A 9,089-nucleotide genomic window follows, 5' to 3' on the forward strand; every position below is an offset into this window, starting at 1 on the left:
AAGAAGGGGATGGGGGGAGCAGGGAGGGGAGAGAGAATGCAAGAGTGAAATATACATGGGCTTCAATCATTTGGAAGAAATTATAACTTTTTTAGAAGACTGTCTGCTGATAGCATTACTATACTGAACAGAAGATGACAGTTACCATGTAGACAGGGTGGCACAATGCAAACTGCCAGCTACTAGGAGATTCTATACCACTTTTGGGCTGTTGAGCTATCAAATTAATGTCAAAGTAATTGTCACTTGTGAATATAACTGCCAGCATAACCAAATTTGGATTTTTAAAAAAATAAAAGGAAAAAAATCCCTCTGCAATTGATCAGACTCACAAACTATTCTTTTCATTTTTTAAAAGTTTGACGAAGTCCATTAAATATTCCTTTCTAATAGAGAAATTACTTTCTTTAAGTTTAAGCAGCAAAGAAAGTTTTAGAACTTGAATTTAAAACCAATAACCTTTTTTCTCAAACACTTAATAAGTACTAGTTTCCCTGTTACACAATTATTATTCATTTATTTAAGCATTTATATTCATTCCATATTCCCAATTAAAAAAAAAACTTTGCAAGGCAGCTAGTAATCACTAAATTCCAGCACAAATATGAAACCCCAGAACAAAATCAGAGCAAATTTAAAATCCACTAACAATCCATCAAAATATCTCGGCATCAACAGCAGCAAATAGATTCCAATTCTCTCCAGAGTGCTCAGAGAGTTAATATAGTCCAGTGGAACAGCACCCCTTTAGCACACCACCTACAGGGCTGTGCAGAAAAATACCCTCACACATTATAGTGAATATGGAAGGGCAGGAATGGTTTATCACTCGCAAGCCTTGCCTTTTCAATGTTGATGCTGGTCATACACCCTGTTTGCTCTTTAGTGTGAAAGGGGTCCTGTATATGGACAATACCTCTCTGCTCTGAAGTAGTGATAATATTTTAAAATTTGGGGTGGGGAGAACATTCAAGTTGCTTATTAATCTCCAAGGGCTCAAGGACATAATGAATATTATGACTGAATGGATTTGGGTGAGTCTCTAATTTAGGTATAATTACATCATGTTTTAATGTCTACATGAAACTGATGAGTGAGGGGGTTTGGAACTGGAATCAAACTAACGAGAGAGGAGTTTTGGAATCAATATACAGGTGACACTCACTGCTATTTCCCCTTTACGACTGATTCTGGTGTGGCAGTGGAAGTGCTAACCTGGTGCTTGGAATCAGTAATGGTTTGGATGAGGGCCAACAAACTGAAGTTCATTTCTTACAAGATGGAGTTACTACTGGTAGATTGTTTATCTACCTAGGGAGATGGTGTTCTATCTGTTTTGGATGGAATCACAGTCACAGAGAATTTTCAGAGCTTGGAAAAGTTACTTTTTTTAAACTACAAATCCCATCAGCCCCAGCCAGCATGGCCACTGGATTGGGCTGATGGGAGCTGTAGTTCAAAAAAAGTAACTTTTCCAAGCTCTGATTTTCCTGCATGTTTGTGCTCAAAGCAATTTACAAAAAAAAGTCTAAATGGAAAGCTAGAGCAATCCAACCCACAATCCACCACTCTGGAGAGCTTTTGGATGAGGCAGAGGTATCCTTCCACTCTGTCCAGGCTATGCCAGGCTCTGCTGGTGGGGAGGCTCCATTACAGTGGAGGTCTCTACTCCAATTGCCCAGAGTGTGGATGGGCAGAAACTATTGCCTGCAATGTCCGTGTCTGTGGTAGCCAATGAAGAGCTGTGAAGTGGGACATTTTAGAGTCAGGAAGAGGATGGCCAAGGATCCACTGGATCCTAAGCTGGCCCAGTGAGCTGCACTTTGTGGCATGGGACCTGTTCCCGGTCCATATGCTATGATGGCCATGGTGTTGCTTTTTCTGGCTGGCATGTGGCTGGGGATGTGGCACTGGCTCCACCACCCCATTGAGCGCCACTGCTGCCCAGTGTGATTAGGATTGCGCCCTAATACAATAAACACAAGACATAGTTAAAATTATCACTACAGTTCAACAATGAAGTTATACACCCCAAGCAGTATTCTCCAACCTGGTGCCCTCCAGTTGTTTTGGACTACAATTCTCATCAGACTCAGCCAGCATGACCATTGATCATGGATGATGGGAACTGAAGTCCAAACATCTGGAGGACACCAGGTTGGGGAAGGGAACCCTAAAGGATTAGATCAACAGTCTATGGGTGCTTATTGATCCAGCTTTGTAGCTGAAGGCCCAGATGGCATCAATAGCATGGAGTATATTTCACCAGCTGAGGCTGGTGTGTCAGTTGCAGTCCCTTCTGGACAGAGAAAGCTTGGCTATGGCTTTCTACATATGCAGGGCTACCTTTAGAAGACCTCTTGGGAATTGCTGTTGTTTTATACAGTGCAGCTGCTAGACTGCTAATTGGGAATGGCTATTGGGAACACATCTCACTGCTGCTTAAAGATGCCCTTACTGACTCCTGATTAAGCACAATTCAAAGTGCTGGTACTTACATTTAAAGCTATACACATCTTGGGACCTGTTGTTTAGGAAACATTTATGCTGCAATCTAATACATCTCTACTCTAAAGTAAGCACCACTGGGTTCAAAGAGACTTATTCCCAGGTAAGTGTGTACTGAATTGCAGCCTTACGCACATATCAGCCTGCCTTTGCATGGCAATAATCTTCAGATTATTCAGAATCTCCTCTAGGGATCTTGACTGACATAGGTGAGGCGGATGGGGACTGGGAAAGGGCCTTCTTGGCTGTGGCATTCCACTTACGGAATTTTCTTCCTATGGAGAAAAAAGGAGGCAAACATCATTATTTCCCTGGCTTTTTAGCATCTTTTAACATCTGGTGTGTTTTAAGCTTCTGGTGCTCAATGTTTTATTGTTAATATGTTTGACATAGTTTTTAAATTGCTTTTTAAAAAAGTGTTTTTAAATTTGTATATTTGTTTTTAATGTTTTTAATTGTTGTAAACTACCCAGAGAGCTTTGGCTATGGGGCGGTATACAAATGCAACAAATAGACAGACAGACAGACAGACAGACAGATAGATGTTCACACATAATGCTAAACCATGGTTTATTAAACTATTGCTTAGCACAGGCAGGGATGGAAAGATCTGTCAGTTTTGGTTTTCTCAGTTTGTCATTTTTCCAATCTTAAATTCAGTTCACATTTCTGCAGCAATTTCCATTTTTTTTAAAAAAAAATCCCCATGAAATTTCTCCAGCATTTTAGTGCAAATTTCTCCTAAACAACACCTTTTTGGGGGCAGTTTTGTCTAACGTACACATTTTTGCAAGCAGTTTCTCATAATTCATGATTTTTTAAATGTTATTTTCACTCATATATTCTTTTTAAGCACACTTTCCCTTAACATATGCATTTTTGTAAACACTGCAAAACTCAATGCAAAATTCAAATAAGTGTGAAATTCAAAGGATGACTGTGTTCTGGCTCTTATATCATTTCAGAAAGTGTGAATTTGATAGATTCAGCTTGAAATGTGAATTGAATTGAATTTCTCACCCATCCCTAGCACGGGGGTAGCCAATTTGGTGCCCTCCAGATGTTGGACTGCAACTCGCATCATTCCTGACCTTTAGCCATGAGGGCTATGGGATTGAAGTCCAACAACACCAGGAAGGAACCACATTGGCTACTTTTGGCTTAGCATTATCTGTGAACTCAGCATCTTTCTGTAACTATGGTTTATTTGACCACCCCAGCTCAGATGCTCACTAAACTACAAAGGTATGAGGCAAAAACTGCTGGAAAGCAAACTAAACTTTGGAGAAACAAGCTGTGACGTTTGTTTGATTGTATGTGGGACAACTTGTGGTTAATGTGTGGTTTGTTAAGCACACCATGGCTTAGCATTATGTGTGAACTAGGCCTTGTTAATATGTTTGACATCTCTGGGATGATGTTTTCTTTAAAGGGTGGTGTAGACTTTTTTACCACTACATGAAAAAAAACCTGTTGTGCTCAGGCTATAGTTACTGTCTCAGTTCTGCTGCTCTAGGTTCCATCCTTTTAGTGTGACTGGCTCTTGGCCATAGATTATATGATTTCCCATGATTATATGGGGTAATGTGAGTCATTGTAGAACTTTCAGTCTAAAGTATCAGAAGTCATTCACATGAACACGTGTACTTATTTTTACATGATGTTTACATACAGTTCCCTACAGACAGTCTCAGGTGTTAAGATAGCAGAGGGGACCGTCTTGGTAGTTCTGCCACCCTGAGAAGTTCTGGGGATGGTGGCCCGCAGCCCTGTAGCCAGCCTTCCTTGTTAGGTGGGGCAGCCACTTTTCTAGATAAGGCATTTGGGGGCGAGATGTGCATAGCACCAGCCATTCCCCCCCCCCAGTAGAGAGGATGTGGGGGCCAGGCCAGGGGAAGGTAAAGGCAGTGACTTTCCCTGTCACTCCTCCTCCATCTACAGAATGTGTTAACTTACATGAATGAAGTTTAATCTGTCGAATTATACTGCAATTTTTTGAGATGTCTACAGGAATACCAGACTCAAAAGCTTGACTTTGCCTATAGCTACAGTCCCCTTGCGCCTGTGGTCTGTGTCTGTGTTCTGATTCTTCATGAAATGAACTACTGTAATAAAGACAGTGAGCTCCTGAGCTTGGCTTTGATACTGCCTTAGGTATCTCAGTTTTAGGTTCAACCTGAAAAACAAACTTGTCCATACTACTTGAGTTCTTGATTTTAAAGGAAGCAAAACCTGGCCCTAATAAAAAAAGGAGTCCAAGATGGGTGGGAATTTCTTTAAAAAAACAAAAGGAAATTCTAAAGGCACAATTGCAAACAATTCCAACAAGGAAAAGTGGTGGAAGACAGCCGAATAAGCCAATGTGGCTTCACAAAAACCTTAGAGACGACCTGAACACAAGAAAGGACACATAGAAAGTGGAAGAAAGGCCAGGCCACAGAGGAAGAGTATAGACAGGTAGCACAGAATTGCAAGGATATCATCAGGAAGGCTAAAGCTGAGAATGAGCTGAGGTTAGCGAGAGATGCCAAAAGCAACAAAAAAGCTTTCTTCAGGTACATACATATTAAAAGCGAAAAGAAATGATGATTCAGTTACCCAGTGATGATGGCATAATGGTAACAGACAACAAAGAAAAGGCAGAAGTGCTCAGTTTCTACTTTGGCTCAGTCTTCTCCCAAAAGAGGGTCTATGAGCCTCCTGGCAAATGTGAAGTACAAGCTGAAGGGGCAGGATTGCACAGGGCTGAAAACAATAGAATGAAATATATCAGGGATGAATGCAAAGTTCTATACCTAGGAAAAGAAACCATATACACAATTATACGATGAGGGATACTTGGCTTAGCAATACTACATGTGAGAAGGTTCTTGGAATTGTTGTTGATCATAAGCTGAATATAACCCAACAATGCAATGTGGTTGCAAAACAAGGCAAATGCTATTTAGGGTGCTTTAGCAGAAGCATAGTTTCCAAATCACATGAAGTACTAGTTCCCCTCTATTTGGCACTGGTTATGCCTCATCTTGAGTACTGCATCCAGTACCACACTTTAAGAAGGATACTGACAAACGAACAGGTTCAGAGGAGAGCAACAAGGATTATTAGGGGACTGGAAACAAAGCCCTATGAAGAGAGACTGAAAGAAATGGGCATGTTTAGCCTTGAGAAGGGAAGACTGAGGAGAGATATGATAGCATTCTTCAAGTGGAGGAGGGCTAGGATCTCTTCGCGATCATTCCAATGTGCAGGACACAAAATAATAGGCTCAAGTTACAGGAAGCCAGATGTTGGCTGAACATCAGGAAAAAATCCTAACTATTACAGCGGTATGACAATGGAATCAATGACCTAGGCCAGCCTTTCCCAACCAGTGTGCCTCCAGATGTTGTTGGACTACAACTCCCATCGGTCTCAGCCAGCATTGCCAATGGTCAGGAAAGATGGGAATTGTGGTCCAACAACATCTGGAGGCACACTGGTTGGGAAAGGCTGACCTAGGAAGATGGTGGGCTCTCCAGCACTGGAGGCATTCAAGAGGCAGCTGGACAGCTATCTGTCAAGTATGCTTTGACTTGGATTCCTGCATTGAGCCAGGGGGTTGGCCTTGATGGCCTAATGGGCCCCTTCCAACTCTACTATTTTATGATTCTACAAGTTTAGGGAAAGGCACAGAAAATAAATACTGTAGGGTGTGTTTGTTAACTTCTCCTTGAAATTCCTTCCTTCTAGTCTTGTTCCTGGCCTTTAGATTTCCCTTCCTGTTGGACAATCAAGGGAAAACTTTTTAACTAGCTGCTATATAAAGGACAAGCTAAGCAATTGTGGAAAGCAACTGGATTTTTAAAATTTGGTTGCTGGGTTGATTTTTCTTTCCAAAAACCCTGTAAAGGCCTCATGCAGAGCTGCACATATTGGGAAAATCAGAAATTAGGCCTGAGTTACTAACTGCAGTGCTAACTGTGGTGTACACAGCAACATTTCTGTTCCCCTAGGGCTGTTTTCATATTTTGCCATCACATAATCAAGAAAAAGAAGGGAAAAAATAGCCACTATGATTGAGTATAGTGAGTGCTTTAAAAGACTAACGGGTAGCCATTTTTTCAGATCACTTTAAGTTACCTCGTTATTTCACCCTTTAGCAATAAGTACCCGATCCTGCTCTACTCATTATAATAACTGGAGAATAAACAAACTCTTACTTACTGCAGGCAAACAAACATCCTCCTTTACTGCTGGCTTTGTAGACAACAGAACTGAAACTGAAAAGCAGAGCAAAGGAAAGTCCAAGGGGTGGAGTCTAACTCTAGTTCATGATACAAAGTTCTAATATTTCATTCTTCAAGGTACCATACAGGCTCTTTCGTTTTCAGGATACATAAGTAATTATAGGGTGATTGTGATCATGAAAAATCCACCCACAGTCAGGGGAAGTTTTGAGTGAGCAGACTTTTGGGGGCTCTTCCAGATGAGCCTTTTGTTGTTTTATTATGCCCTGTTTTATTCTCTGAATTTTTCAGAGGGTCCTATTCTTAAATTGCTCCTGTTCTTAAAACAAGCTATCATTCTTAAAATGGATGCTGTCATTGTCTGTCATGTCACAAATTAAAAAGATAATTTCCCCCCACAATCCGGGGGTGGAAGCACAGCTCAGAGGGGGCTGTGCCCCCATACCCCCTGGCTACAGGCCTGGTAGCTCTTGAGAGAGCTTTCTCTGTGGCAGCCCCTAAGTGGTGGAATTTCTTCCCTACAGAGATCTGTCTGGCACCTTCGCTATATCGTTTTTAAAGAATGCTATACACACACCTCTGTACCTCGGCCTTTTGCTCCTGAGATGTATGTTTTCAGAACCCATCCTACCCATGTGATTGAAATGTGTTTTAATTCTTTTTAATATTGTGTTTCGGGTTTTGTAACCTGCCCTGGGACCTGTTGGTAAAGGGTGGGCAATAAACAAACCAACAAACAAGCAAACATGCCTGTGTTCTCTCATGAATTATATGTGTTGTGAATATTTGGGAATGCAAACCTCTGTGGTATCCACACAACCATCTCATTGCTATCTGCATGTCTCAATAACAAACCAAAAAGAAGGCTATAGTCAGCCTTCCATTTGTCAAGTGCTGTCACTAAGCAGCTATAGGGAGACCCAGCATTGAGAGTTTTCAAACCATTCAGAGATTTTTTAAAAACATGGCCAATCATTTGAAAGAAGCATCTTGTATGGTAGGTTCCAGACTGTTTAAAGAACAGTCTTGAAAGAGCTCCTGCCATTCATTTTGACAATTAAATTTTCTAGATTCCCAGGTAACGTTTTAAGAAACGTTTTTAACGATGCTTTGTTTTAATGTGTTTTAAAGTTTGTTTTTATGATGTTTTAAAGTTTTTAGTGCTTTTGTTTGCCGCCCTGGGCTCCTGCTGGGAGGAAGGGTGGGATATAAATCAAACAATAATAATAATAATAATAATAATAAAATAAAAATAAAAACACAAGAGGATGTAAGTAGTAGGATAGGATTATGAAGACAGAGAAGGACAGCTTTAACCATAGCTCAGTGGTAGAACATTACCTTTGCCATATAGGAGGTCATAGGCTCAATCCCTAGAACCTCTGGTTAAAGCATCTGTGGTAGCAGTAGAGCCAGGAAGAAGCCCGATGCGACCCTGGGTAGGTGCTGCTGGTCAGAGTAGACAAGACAGTGCTGACCTAGATGGATGATTGGTCTGACTTCATATGTTCAATAAAAGATTTTAATGCCAGTGTGCATTGTTGATGCACCTAGGGAAGATACTGTGAACCACCCTGGAAGCTCCACTGAAGAGCAGTTTATACATGTGTTAAACAAAGCAATATGTGTAGCATCTGGCACACATCACAATAACAATACACAGCAGTTGAAGCACATGCTATATCTGAAGAATAGCATATTTCCATATGTACTACCTGAACCCTGAGATCATCAACAGAGGCATCCAAGAAAGAGGAAGGGGAAGATATGAGCCAAGCCTGCCAGGGATGATGGATGGTGCTGCTGGTAACCCTCAAAGGGTGACACCAAAGGAAAAAGAAAATTACATCAACATCCATGGAACATAGGATTTGAGAGTACATAGTTACCCATTCCATTCCAGCTTATCTTCTGCTTGCTAAGAATGTGGCTCCAGTACTTTGTGAACATGGAGAAGAATATCCTCAAGAGGGAGGTTCTGCCATGGTGCTGCTGCCGCCTGCGACTGAGAAATGCAAGTGGATTTCTGCAACACAAGCTGACAGGAGGAAACCTTTCTGGGGATGATTTGCTCATCTTAGGTATCTGCAGTACCTATGTTCATGTGTGCACTGTTGGCCTATACCATTGGCCCAAATCTGGTATGCTTTTTTAAAGAAATGTTTTAAAAGACGTTTTGTTTTAATGTGTTTTAAAGTTTGTTTTTATGATGTTTTAAAGTGTTTAGTGCTTTTGTTTGCTGCCCTGGGCTCCTGCTGACAGGAAGGGCGGGATATAAATCAAATAATAAACAAACAAACAATAATCTATCTAGCATCATAGGAAGCTACCTTATACCAAGTCAGACCATTG

The 9,089-nt window shown here is 41.0% G+C and overlaps 1 long non-coding RNA gene across 1 annotated transcript; it reads right to left on the reverse strand.

The window, feature by feature from the left end:
* Positions 1-540: 540 nt before the first annotated feature.
* LOC133382275 (uncharacterized) lies at positions 541-6,766 on the reverse strand. The gene is made up of 3 exons (XR_009761887.1): positions 6,715-6,766; positions 5,107-5,253; positions 541-2,783 (listed from the first exon to the last, which is right to left on the reverse strand). It is a non-coding gene; the product is annotated as an uncharacterized LOC133382275 (long non-coding RNA).
* Between the last annotated feature and the right edge of the window lie 2,323 nt (positions 6,767-9,089).

This window comes from Rhineura floridana, chromosome 3 (genome assembly GCF_030035675.1).
Source record: "Rhineura floridana isolate rRhiFlo1 chromosome 3, rRhiFlo1.hap2, whole genome shotgun sequence".
Classification (NCBI taxonomy): Eukaryota; Metazoa; Chordata; class Lepidosauria; order Squamata; family Rhineuridae; genus Rhineura; species Rhineura floridana.